At 38.4% G+C, this 12,569-nt stretch overlaps 1 long non-coding RNA gene across 1 annotated transcript; it reads right to left on the minus strand.

The window, feature by feature from the left end:
- Positions 1–8,024: 8,024 nt before the first annotated feature.
- Positions 8,025–11,454, minus strand: LOC134675120 (uncharacterized). The gene is made up of 3 exons (XR_010099699.1): positions 11,386–11,454; positions 10,914–11,005; positions 8,025–8,167 (listed from the first exon to the last, which is right to left on the minus strand). It is a non-coding gene; the product is annotated as an uncharacterized LOC134675120 (long non-coding RNA).
- Between the last annotated feature and the right edge of the window lie 1,115 nt (positions 11,455–12,569).

Below are 12,569 nucleotides of genomic sequence, written 5' to 3' on the forward strand. Positions count from 1 at the left end.
TTCCCAGGACGCTTGTTGTGTTGCTGCTATAGACCGACCGCTTAAATAAGTCCTCGCCTGCCCCCCGCCCGCACCGTCCTCAGTCCCCTTAGTCGTCCTACCCCGGCGCCCCCGTACCGCGCAGGCGAGGACTCATTTAAGCGGTCGGTCTATAACTTAACTAATTAGTAAGGCACACTCACATGCAAAGGTTTGGAACGACGATATGTTGTAGCATACTCCCATGTGAGCAATCGACCATACTGCAAAACATATATGTAAGTACATACAGGTAATTCGTAATACTGTACGGATAGTACATCTGAGTTGATATGTTTTTTTTTTAAAGAAACCAAATATTGATTACAACAATCATAAGTAATACATCGGCAAAGGGTTAGGTAGGACATGTAGGTAGGGTAGAAAAGGGGTTTCAGTCGAAGTGTAGAAGGGCGACACCGTCGTCGAACCCAAGCCACCTGGTGGTGGACTTAAACCGGTGGCGTGTGCCTCGGATGCACATGCTGGTGGCGCGTATAACGGCGATACTGATCCTGCATCTCAACCAGCCCAGAACGGTGCTTGATATGATTATTGACGGTTGATTGCAATCTTGATGGAAACATTGATTTTTGTATATGGATTTATCGGTATACGAGTAGGAATGCAGTTTTGTTTCTTTTAAAAAATTAAGGAATGTCTCCTTTAAGTAAAATGAGCCAACTTAAGGATTTAAAGTAGTTTCCTTCCAGGGCTCGACATATCTTTCCACACTGTATAATAAGCTCCATTTTTTAAACCCAGATATACTCGGTCAAGCAGATCTTGTCAGTAGAAAAGGGCGTCTGAAAAATGTAGGCGCGAAGGGATGTCCTCCTATAGAAAATTTGAATTTCGCGCCTTTTTTTACTGACAAAATTTGCTTGGCAAGCTATAAATCATTTTTATTTTCAATGAAGGCTACGTAGGTTGCAAGTTTTAGAGTTTTGATTTTGCTGTAGTATTAAGACTAATTAATTTTGTCACGAATAAAAATATAAAAAAAAAAAATTAGTCCCAAAATTCAGCTACATCAATCACTATACATAAAACCAAGTCTCCCGCCGTGTCCGTCTGTTTGTGTGTTTGTATGTTCGCGATAAACTCAAAAAGTACTGGACGGATTTTCATGCGTTTTTCACACAATGATTTCAAATTTGACTGGCACCTTGTGCAGTCGTCATCAGATTTATCGGAGCGGCCAAGGTGCTCAAAAATAGGGGCGTGTTCAGATATTTTATTGTACCTATGGTGGGCCGCTATAGGATAAATATTGGATGACAATTAGAGAATGATTGTGCTCTGCATGATGCGTAACGTGGCTCCGAAACGTGGTCTTTCACTATCGGCCTCATCTCAAAATTCAAAGTCGCTCAACGAGCTATGGAGAGGGCTATGCTCGGAGTTTATCTGCGTGATCGAATCAGAAATGAGGAGATCCGTAAACGAACTAAAGTCACCGACATATCCCACCGGATTAGCAAGCTGAAGTGGCAATGGGCAGGCCACATTGCGCGCAGAGAAGATGGCCGATGGGGTCGAAAAGTGCTCGAGTGGAGACCACGGACTAGCAAACAGCGTAGGACGTCCACCCACAAGATGGACGGACGACCTTGTTAAGGCCGCCGGAAGACGCTGGATGCGGGTCGCTTCCAACCGGTACGAATGGAGGTCCAAGGGGGAGGCATATGTTCAGCAGTGGACGTCTTATGGCTGAGATGATGATGATGATGAATTACAGTATATAAATGACAGAAAATACTTACCGTCATACTTTTCCATGCAGTTCACATAACTCAATTCGCAGTAATTTTTGAAGTTGTCGTATGTGTTGTAAATGGTCTTACCACATATTCCGCCGGTGCTGTAATTATGAGCCATTTTACTTAAAATTGTACGTTAAGTATTTTTTTTTTATTTGTTCGTTATTTATATGTTATTTGTTATTTATACTCAAGGTAACAGTCCATTTCCAACGACAGCAGCACTACTGTTCATTTTACTATGGAAATTGACAATAACAGCGACGCGTTCAGTACCGGTAGTGAAGCTGCGGTTAGAAATGGAATGTTACCATTAGTTATGTGACGAAAAAGGTATTACGAATGAATGTGGAGGGAAGTAACGGGAGAGGAAAATCGAGAAAGAAGTGGATGGACTGTGTGAGAGATGGTATAAAACGAACGCAAGTGAACGATGAGATGACGGATTATTAGAACTGTCGCGATGAGTATTATTATTTGCCTGTTGAAAATAACAGTCAGTGACAAAAGCTTGTATCAAAAATTATTTTTATGTCAAAAAACTTTCAACGTGCACACTGGCGCCACTGCTAAATGATGATTAATTAATTTAACGAATGATTATTTAAAAAGGGGGCCACAACGTACTGTATTTTGTTGTATTTAAGTACCTTTTAAATACATGAATAGTTTTTATGTTGCTGGATTCGTCAATCTATGAACTCAAAACAAAAACCGGCCGTTTTAACTTATCCAGCAACATAAAAACTAGTTTGATGTATTATTAATGTCCAGTTTCATTGTCCACCGCAAATCCAATCCATAACTAGACCGGTATACTGTTCAGGTTTTCAACAATAGTTAGACCCTCCTACAATGTCTGCTTAGCGTGGTATGGGCATGTAATGAGGAGGTATGAATGTCATATAGGCAAAAGAATGTTAGGGATGAATGTTGATGGACGGAGAGCATAATAATATGGTAGACCCAAAAAACGATGGATGGAATGTGTGAAAGAGGATATGAGAAAGAAAGGAGGGAGTGCTGAGGACACGAAAGACAGAGGAGAATGGAAGAGAAAAATATGTTGTGCCGACCCCACATGACGTGGGATAAGGGCAGGGGAAAGAAGACAATGTCTGCTGAGACCGTTTCATGGGCGTTTATTGTTGCGCCTGTGAACGGGTTCCATCAGGCGTTCTACATGACATTAAAGCTCTCCAAAGTACCTCCACGTGTTGGATCTACATCCCCACGCAAATCTATCAAAAGACAGGGTTTTATAGGTCCAAGAAATCAAAAAAAAAATTGTTGTGGGTGTAATCTTTCAGTCTTCTTCTTCTTTGCATTATCCAGGCATTTTGCCACGGCTCATGGGAGTCTGGGGTCCGCTTGACAACCCAATCCCATGATTTGACGTAGGCACTAATTTTAACGAAAGCGATTGCCATCTAACCTTCCAACCTATAAGGGAAAGTAGGCCTTATTGGAATTAGTCCGGTTTCCTCACATTGTTTTCCTTCACCGAAAAGGAACTGGTAAATATCAAATGATATTTCATACATAATTTCCGAAAAACTCATTGGTACGAGCCGGGGATTGAACCCGCGACCTCCGGATTGAAAGTCGCACGCGCAGGCGACCAGCGTTAAGGTCCATTTCCAACGACAGCTGCACTACTGTTCATTTTACTATGGAAATTGACAATAACACCGACGCGTTCAGTACCAGTAGTGCAGCTGCGGTCAGAAATGGAATGTTACCATTAAGGGTGTAATCTTTCAGTACTTACTCAAATGATTTGGGGCAATAGTATAGCTCGAAGTCGCAGTCATTATGCAAAAGTATCTTGGACGTGGTCGTTTCCGCTGTTGTAGCCTCGTCTTGTCTTGCACCAAATTTCATAGCAGTGGGAACGTAGTCTCTCCTTACATTAGACCTGTACAAACAAGTGCGAGTCGGACTCGCCCACCGAGGGTTCCGTACTTTTTAGTATTTGTTGTTATAGCGGCAACAGAAATACATCATCTGTGGAAATTTCAACTGTCTAGCTATCACGGTTCGTGAGATACAGCCTGGTGACAGACGGACGGATGGACGGACGGACAGCGGAGTTTTAGTAATAGGGTCCCGTTTTACCCTTTGGGTACGAAACCCTAAAAATGTTGTCTTCGGTTACCGCGATCGATAGTTATTCCTGATTTTTAGGGTACCGTACCCTAAGGGTAAAACGGGACCCTATTACTAAGACTTCGCTCTCCGTCCGTCCGTCCGTCCTATAACTTGCCCTAGTTGCTAAGAGCAGGATGAAATATGGCTTAGATTGGACCTGGGGATCCGATCCTCTCCCCTCCCTTTTTGGGGGGTAGGCACGGTACGATCTCGTAGCTACTGGGCCAAATCAGCTTTGTTTGACCTTAGGAACAATCGTGCCGAGCGGCATCGCCTGAGTCAAAAGTGCATACTCACTGCACTCACTTAGCTTACGAGCTCAATTTCAATAAAATCTAAATTTTGAAAGCCTTTATCTTAGAAACTATTCAATCTACAGAGACAGTTCTTATCTCGTATTGTAGCAAATTTAGCCTTCTTTAAAAACGTCTGAGGAAGGTACTATCAAAAACTAGTTCTTTAGGGTTAGAATCGCAGGTTTTTCGATTTTTGACAAAGTTGCGTTCGGCGCTCAAGGTCACAAACTTGGATTATTAATTGGACCAACATCATAAATAAGTCTGCAAAAATCAGAGCTACCGGACTTGACGCAGAAGAGCCATATTACAAAATTCTACAATTTCACTGGATTACTATATATAACAAATTTTCTGTGCTCTGCTCTGTATATAACAGATATATGTACAGTCAGCATCAGATATACCTGAGCGGGTAAGGTGTCCAAGAAAACATATACACTTCAATCGTCACAAAAATAAGGACATCTAAGTTGTCATTTTAGCATAGGCTTTCAGTTCGTCACATATATCTTAACTTCTGAGTTTTTCTTTAACACATACACCCTTATTTAATCACAATGACAATAACGGTTAGAAACTCAGTGGTAACTAAGCACTCAAATTCAAGCTGCTGTCATTAATACCTACACGCACTGCCCATCACGTACGTCAGCAGCCAGGGTGCCACCAGTTGCTAAGCAGTTGTTATTTCAATGGTAACTAAGCATCAACATTTTATCTGTTTACTTTAAAAAAAATACTGTAGCAGGTACGAATTTACACCTCCTTTCTTAAAGAAGTATTTTATCGTCAAGTGTCAAACTTAGACAATAAATAAGTAGGTTTTACGAGAATGATAGGTTTTTTATTTTAACTGTCATAGGCGGCCGTTCTTCCAAATCGTAGAGCATATTATATGTTAATATATTCATTTAGCCCGCTTATTGTACTAAAATATACTATATAGTACTAAAATACGATGCTCCGCATCGATCAAAGAACGAAGGAGCGAAATAATAGAATTGAAACTTAACACGTTCTCTGTCCCAATCTGACATGTAAACCTTATGGCTTTGTAATAGAGGCTAGCCGTTAAAACCATCACTGCCATGCATATATACCTACGTAATATGCTAACTGTTGACCATAGGAATGACGAATTTTGTTTTTACAACTTAGCAGAGAGGATAGAGTATACGGAGTTATATACAGTATGTATCAGAACGAAAGGCCAAGAAAGAGACCCATTAATGTTTAGGTCATACTGAGCAACTTTTACTATGGGACCAACCCCGAAACCCCGGAAAAAAATTACTCTCCCATAGAAAATTTCAACATCAGACCAGCAAAATGTATGAAACTTCCAAGTATTTTTCCGCGTTTTCGCGTCTTGGCCTTTCGTTCAAACTAACGTTCGTACTAACAATAACTTATTGTTAGTATAACCAGTATAACCTAGTAGTAAACATCAAATGGCATTCCGCACAGGAGTAATCTAAGGAACGCTTACTGCGGGTTCAAACCTACAACGTCCTGTTAGAAGGTCGTACATACTCTACATGTGACATATCTTCAAAAAACATATAAACTTATGCGAAATTAATATAAAACTACAAATTAATAATAGAAATGAAACCCAAGAAAAAAAGTTGTAATCTCTAGGTGCGTCCGACTGAGATTTGAACCCGCGGTCTCTGCTTTGAACAGCAAACGCCTTAGTCACAAGACCACAACGTGCCATGACATTTGGCTCTAAATTCGGCTTCAGTTAGCTTTCGCTATGTGTCACTCATTCGTTTTGATGATTATTCTATTCAATAAAAGAAATAGTTTTCAGTAAGCTGACTGACAGGCCTCTGTCAATGGTTGAAGGGCAAAACATGAGATAGATGTATGTGATGACAAGACTGTACTGCTTTCGATGATTGTCAAAACGCTTTACCTGAAATTAGCATAGCTATTATTCATTCAATATCCAACCATACATGTATGCTTTAAACGTCTATTTTTTCATATTGTTCAGATATATTTGACACGTTGACCGCTTAGATACCAATGGTTTTTTGACAGCTAAGGTATCAATGATTTGTTGTAAGTGTAGAAATTAATGAATAGCGACTGTTAAGATATTTGTGACATGTTGAGCGCTCACAAGTAAATGCTACCATGACAGTCAACAACTTTTTGACAGTTTAAACGTTTACCTCTCTTTGAGCACCTGGAGTGTATAGCGACTTCTGCTGCTGACTGTACAATTGACTAAATTAACGAATGTCCTACGGCCGAACACTGTCCAAAACGTACAACTTTACTGTCGTGCGCGCAAGGGGAACTGGGAAAACTCCTAATAACTGATAAGATAGTCTGTCAAGGTCCCAGGGGGTACACAGGCCGTACAAATCTATCAGCTAATTCTCAACATTTACATATTTACAATATTCCGTGCATCGGGTCCTTATTCTGGGAAAAATCTTAACACTGCCATGTAGGATTAGTATGCGCACTGTACAGTGACATCTAGCGACTAGTTGGTAAACAATTAAATTGTACGAACATGCGCGTTGTTTTTACGTATGTTAAACTATTTAGATACTTTCAATATATTTTTAGGAACATGTTACAAATGATGTTCTGTATTTTTTACAGGTTTCAGAAACGAGATATGATAAGCCTTCTAACGCCATCTCTGTGCATATAGGTGAACTTTATATGTATGAGTTGTCAAGATTACATTAATCCTAATCTATACATTTGCTATGTTTTATTAAAAAACAAGTGTTACGAAGTGCTTGAAGTCATAATTTTAAAACTCCAGGAACATTGGGTAATAATAACAAAACATTGGGTATTAGTAATGCCATCTTGTGAGGCGCAAGGAAAGGTTGTCTAGGAACTGGAACCTATCAGATTTATATGAATCTTGATTTGCACATTCGTTTTGTTTATATAAAAAAAAACTAGGCAACACATAACACAAGTTACGCAAGGTATTGGATTTTTAAAACTACGGGAAAGATAAAATATGGCTTATGTTTACTTCGAAATCGAGGACTGGCTTATTGATGTTTTGAAGAAAATTCGCGTTACAAGTTATTATTTTCTTATTTTTATGTGAGTAGTAGTTTTCACATTATTTGAAAGTGTGATTTAACTCACATTATAGACGGGTCTAACGCGAATTATATTCAATTACCTTTATTTACCGACGTTTCGACACAGGGTTAACGTCGGTAAATAAAGGTAATTGAATATAATTCGCGTTAGACCCGTCTATAATGTGAGTTAATATGTATTCAAAACGCGAAAGTTTAAAATATTATAGTGTGATTTAAAATTTATTATGTAAAAAACCATTTTTATTTCCATGTTTTATGATTATTTTCGCAAAATTCTAAAAAACTTACTTTTGAAAAATTATAAAAAATATAAATAACAATTGTTTTCTACTTAAAAACTTATAAATCACATGTGCAAATAATGTGAAAACAGATATGCACTTAAATAAAATTCTGAATAATAAATACTTGCTTTTTTTTGGTTTTCATACAACATACAAAATTTTATCAGCATAATAAGTGTAACAAAATAAGGGGGGTGCACCGTCAGAAAATTAAAAAAAAAATATTTTTGAACCACCCTAAGATCGGTATCGTACCGTACTTATTTTAAGCATTTGTTCGAATCGGGCCGTTAGTAATGCAATCAAATCGTTTTATCGTATTGTCACAGAAATGAAGAATTCCCGAACGTGTTTGATCCACCCTTCTCCTCCTCTTCTTCCTCTATTATTTGTATTGTTTTCTGTATAGTGAGGTGTGCAAAATAAAGAGTACTTATTTGTATTGTGTTGTGTTGTGTTATGTTGTGTTGTGTTGTGTTGTATTGTATTGTATCCACTTACATCAAAGGTCCTGAATAGAGGAATTTTCGGTATGAATGGTGCTCCGATTCATTATACTGAAAATTAATTAAAAATATACGAATGAAAAAAATAAACACAGGATTGAGAGAAGAAAAGTGAAAAAATAAGAAAGAAAGAGGAATAAATTTAGAATCAATAGAAAAAACGAAGAAGGAAGAAAAAGTAATAATAACTATTTTAATATTTGTTTTATTTTAATACCGCCATTTTCAAAGCACAACCTATGTTTATCGAATGCTTCGACACACATAAAAATAAACTTTCGCCATGTTTGTATTTTTTTCTGTAATTTTACCTACTTTAGATGTGAGCTACTTGCTCTGGAGGCTTACTCAAATAACTATTTAATAAAAAATAAAAAATAAACCCTTTGCTAAATGCAAAAATAAAAACATTTTTTATGCCAAAAATGCCTTACATGGGGTCATCCATTAATTACGTCACACGTTTAGGGGGAGGGAGGGGGTCAAGAAAATGTGACATATTGTGACATGGGGGAGGGGGGAGACACAAACTTTGTGACGTCACTTTAACTTCATCAGTAACCGAAAATTTATTTAAATTATTTAGTTCGCTGTACATTTAAATAACAAGTTTTTAAAACGAAAATAGTTTTTAATCGTTTAATTTTCTTTCCTCAGCAGTTTTGGGTTATAAAATTACTAATATTTATATCGTCAAAAATATTTTGATAAAATATTAATAATACTTAGGTACTTACTTAATTCGATTTGGCGATTTCGTAGAAAAAATGTGACGTCACACTAGGGGGGGAGGGGTTTGCCAAATGTGACCAAGTGTGACAAGGTGTGCGATACTTCACACCTGGACAGCTTCTAACACTTTACAAAGCTCAAGTCCGGTCGTGTATGGAGTATTGCAGCCACCTGTGGGATGGCTCAGCTAAATACCAACTCGCCGCTTTGGACTCAGTGGAGCGCAGAGCCAGGAGGATGATTGGCGACAAGAAGCTAACGGCTAAGCTTCAGTCTTTGGCCCATCGGCGGAAAGTCGCCAGCCTGTCGGTATTCTACAGGCTGCACTTCGGGGAGTGTGCCCAAGAGCTACACGAGCTTATACCACCGTCCCCATTCTACCATCGGACTTTTAGACGCACGGCCGGTTTCCATCCTTACATGGTAGATATTCCACCAATTCGCACGAAGCGCTTTGCTTCTACTTTCCTTATGCGAACTGCCAAGGAATGGAATTCCCTGCCGGCGTCTATATTTCCGTGTTCTTATAACCCGGCAACCTTCAAATCAAGAGTGAACAGGCACCTTCTGGGCGAGCTCGCTCCATCGTAGGCCACGTCTACGCCTCGGCTAGTCTGTGGCCATGAGTAAGCCCATTCATAATTTTAAAAAAAAAAGGAGGGGGGGAGGGGTCAAAAAACCTAGAAATTGGTGTGACGTAATTAATGGATGACCCCCATCATGTAGTGCATAATTGTTATCCATCGGTTTTTCTCGGAAACTTACGTATTTTTTCTGCTACTTCGGTCAACCTCGGTACTTTTGTAGGTATCCAGACTCACTGAAATAGCAAGACATTCGTACGTTTCCGTGAAAATACGATGGAAAATAATGCTACCGTATATCATTTTGGAAAAGTGCTGATATTCTTCAAACTGCTGGATTGATTTCGATCAAACTTACCTAAGAATCACTCAAGGAAATTCGCTTTCACGCAAAAAACTAGGCATTAAAATTGGTGCATCCCTTAGAGTTATGTTGCTACAGACAGACAGACATTGACGTCAAATATTGTATGACATCCCTATTTTTGCATCGGGGTTAAAAATAGTTCTCTATATACAGGATGTTTGGTACATCGTTTGCCAAATTAAAACGGCAGATAGCTTGAGTCATTTGCTATCTTCTCATGCCTAGAAAAACAAAACTGACCATGTTTTTTTACTACTACGCAAGTAAAAATTTTAAATTTACGAAAAACTGTCATAGAAGTGAAATATTTTTTGTGCCCCCAATTAAAAATTTCTAGGCCTGAGACGATAGCAAATGACTCAACCTATCTGCCGTTTTAATTTGGCAAAAGATGTACCAAACACCCTGTATAATATACATTATTATAGTCCTCCTCGTCGATTTCAATGATGATGACGGCGATCCCAGCAATAAGGATTACGCTTGTTATGGGATAATGTGGCTGGCCAGGCCGAACTTACAAGGAAGGGTACCCAACTGTCCGACTTAGATTTGATTTATTTTGATATATGTTATAGAGTAGTCTAAAATAACGGACACGTATTTTTTTTTAGCTGCCCAAACTCAACCTGTTAGGAGAAAATGGCCTTCAAAGTACTGAAAATTGACCAAACCTTCTAATTTTTATGAAAAACTTTTTTCAAAAAAATTTTTAATTAATTACTGGTTTCGTTATATGTTGGAGAACATGAATAAAGAATGGGGACGTGTTTTGTCATTTTACCACAAACTCATTTTTTATATAAAAAAATATATATATAATAAATAAATATAATAAATAAATATAATAAATATATTTAGACGCATTGTATGTGCGTATATGCGTTAGAGGGCTTCGGTTCTTCTATAAGGGGCCCACTGATTATCAGTCCGCCGGACGGTATCGGCCTGTCAGTTAGAGCAAAATTTTGACAGTTTCGAACAACTGACAGGCCGATACCGTCCGGCGGACTATTAATCAGTGGGCCCCTTTAGGTACGTTGTTTGCGTTTGCCATCTACGTACGATTTGATATGGTGGTGATTTGATGTGGTTTCTCTATTTATATAGGTACCTTAGAGTCAGGCGTGTTAGCTATTCTCTTGTGTGGTTGGGCTAGCCCGCAAGGCTTCGATGATTTTTTGCTGCCTCCCTGTACCCGGCATACTGTTAAACACACTTCTAGTTAGTAACAACACTTCGTTTAATAATCGTTTTGTATGGCGGATTTTTCCTCGCACAACGTATCAGCATTGCGATACAACGAGGAAATGCCACCATCGCAAGAATCCTTAGGATTAATCCATCCTACAGTGCCTCAGGGTCTAGTATAGATTTAAGGTGGTTATCGATTTAGTTTAGTATTAAGTTTGGTTTACCTCTTAATAATAATTAATTCGTTAGACCACAGTCGAAAAAAATTGGAATAAGTATAAGTAGGTACTTGAATGGTTTTACGTTAGGTTATTAATATATCGAAATTCTTTATTTGGTTACAGGTTTGAAAATACATAGAAAACACTTACATACTAAACACACATACTTACATAGAAAAGTAAAATAAATTATAAGTAAATTCCTCATTTACTCATCAGATTTAATCTTTTTAATTAATAGTTACAAAATATTCTTCAACCAATTTTCACTTCACGTCACTTATTTAATGTTCAATGTTGAATCTGCAATGTTCTTTATCCGGTTTATATCTGTCGGATATTTTTGCTTATGTGCTTACAAATACAAGTTACGACTTTTAATTAAAAAACATAATTACGATAACATAAATTGAACATGTATTCAAATGTTGGAACCTTTTATGGCAAAAATCATTAAACCGTTCAGAGTAATGGAAATGTATCAGAATCTGTACAAATTGTGGAACAAATCAAAGTATAAAATTTTGCCCAAAGGATAAGCATTGCCATCCAGCGGGGCAATGCGGCCAGCCTTCTGAGCACCCTACCTACGGACCACGAACCACGACTTATGGTAACATTCCATTTCTAACCGCAGCTGCACTACCGGTACTGAACGCGTCGCTGTCATTGTCAATTTCCATAGTAAAATTGACAGTAGTGCAGCTGTCGTTGGAAATGGAATGTTACCCTTAGGGCAATTTTTTTATTTATAAGTTTTCGTAGTGTAGGTATTTATTTTGTTGTAAAAATGGTTGTTAATAAATCATTACTTCAATGTTACACTTCTAAAAAAATATGGTAAATTTTTATCAGTTTTTTTTTTTGTCAGTGAGCGAGTGGAGACCACTATCAAGCGCAGCGTAGGACGTCCACCCACAAGATGGACAGACGACCTTGTTAAGGTCGCCGGAAGACGCTGGATGCGGGTCGCTTCCAACCGGCAAGGTTCCAAGGGTCCAAGGGGGAGGCCTATGTTCAGCAGTGGACGTCTTATGGCTGAGATGATGATGAAATTTTTATCACATATTTTGAGTTGCGTTTTGAGTAGTCACACAACTATAACTACATTATTACCCTAGCCTTAGTACAGTAACTAGCACTATACGTGCGTATGTCAATTATTTATAAAAAAAAATAACTTTGACTCCATTCTGTACGTTTTTGCTTCTCCCTGACTCCTGGGGCCCGTTTCTCAAAAGCTTGTAACTTGGAATACAAGTGGACGTCCCTTTCTAACAAAAAGTGACATCCGCTTGTATTACAAGTTACAAGCTTTTGAGAAACGGGCCCCTGTAGATCATCCTCAGTAGGTA

Source organism: Cydia fagiglandana, chromosome 21 (genome assembly GCF_963556715.1).
Source record: "Cydia fagiglandana chromosome 21, ilCydFagi1.1, whole genome shotgun sequence".
In the NCBI taxonomy this organism is placed as follows: domain Eukaryota; kingdom Metazoa; phylum Arthropoda; class Insecta; order Lepidoptera; family Tortricidae; genus Cydia; species Cydia fagiglandana.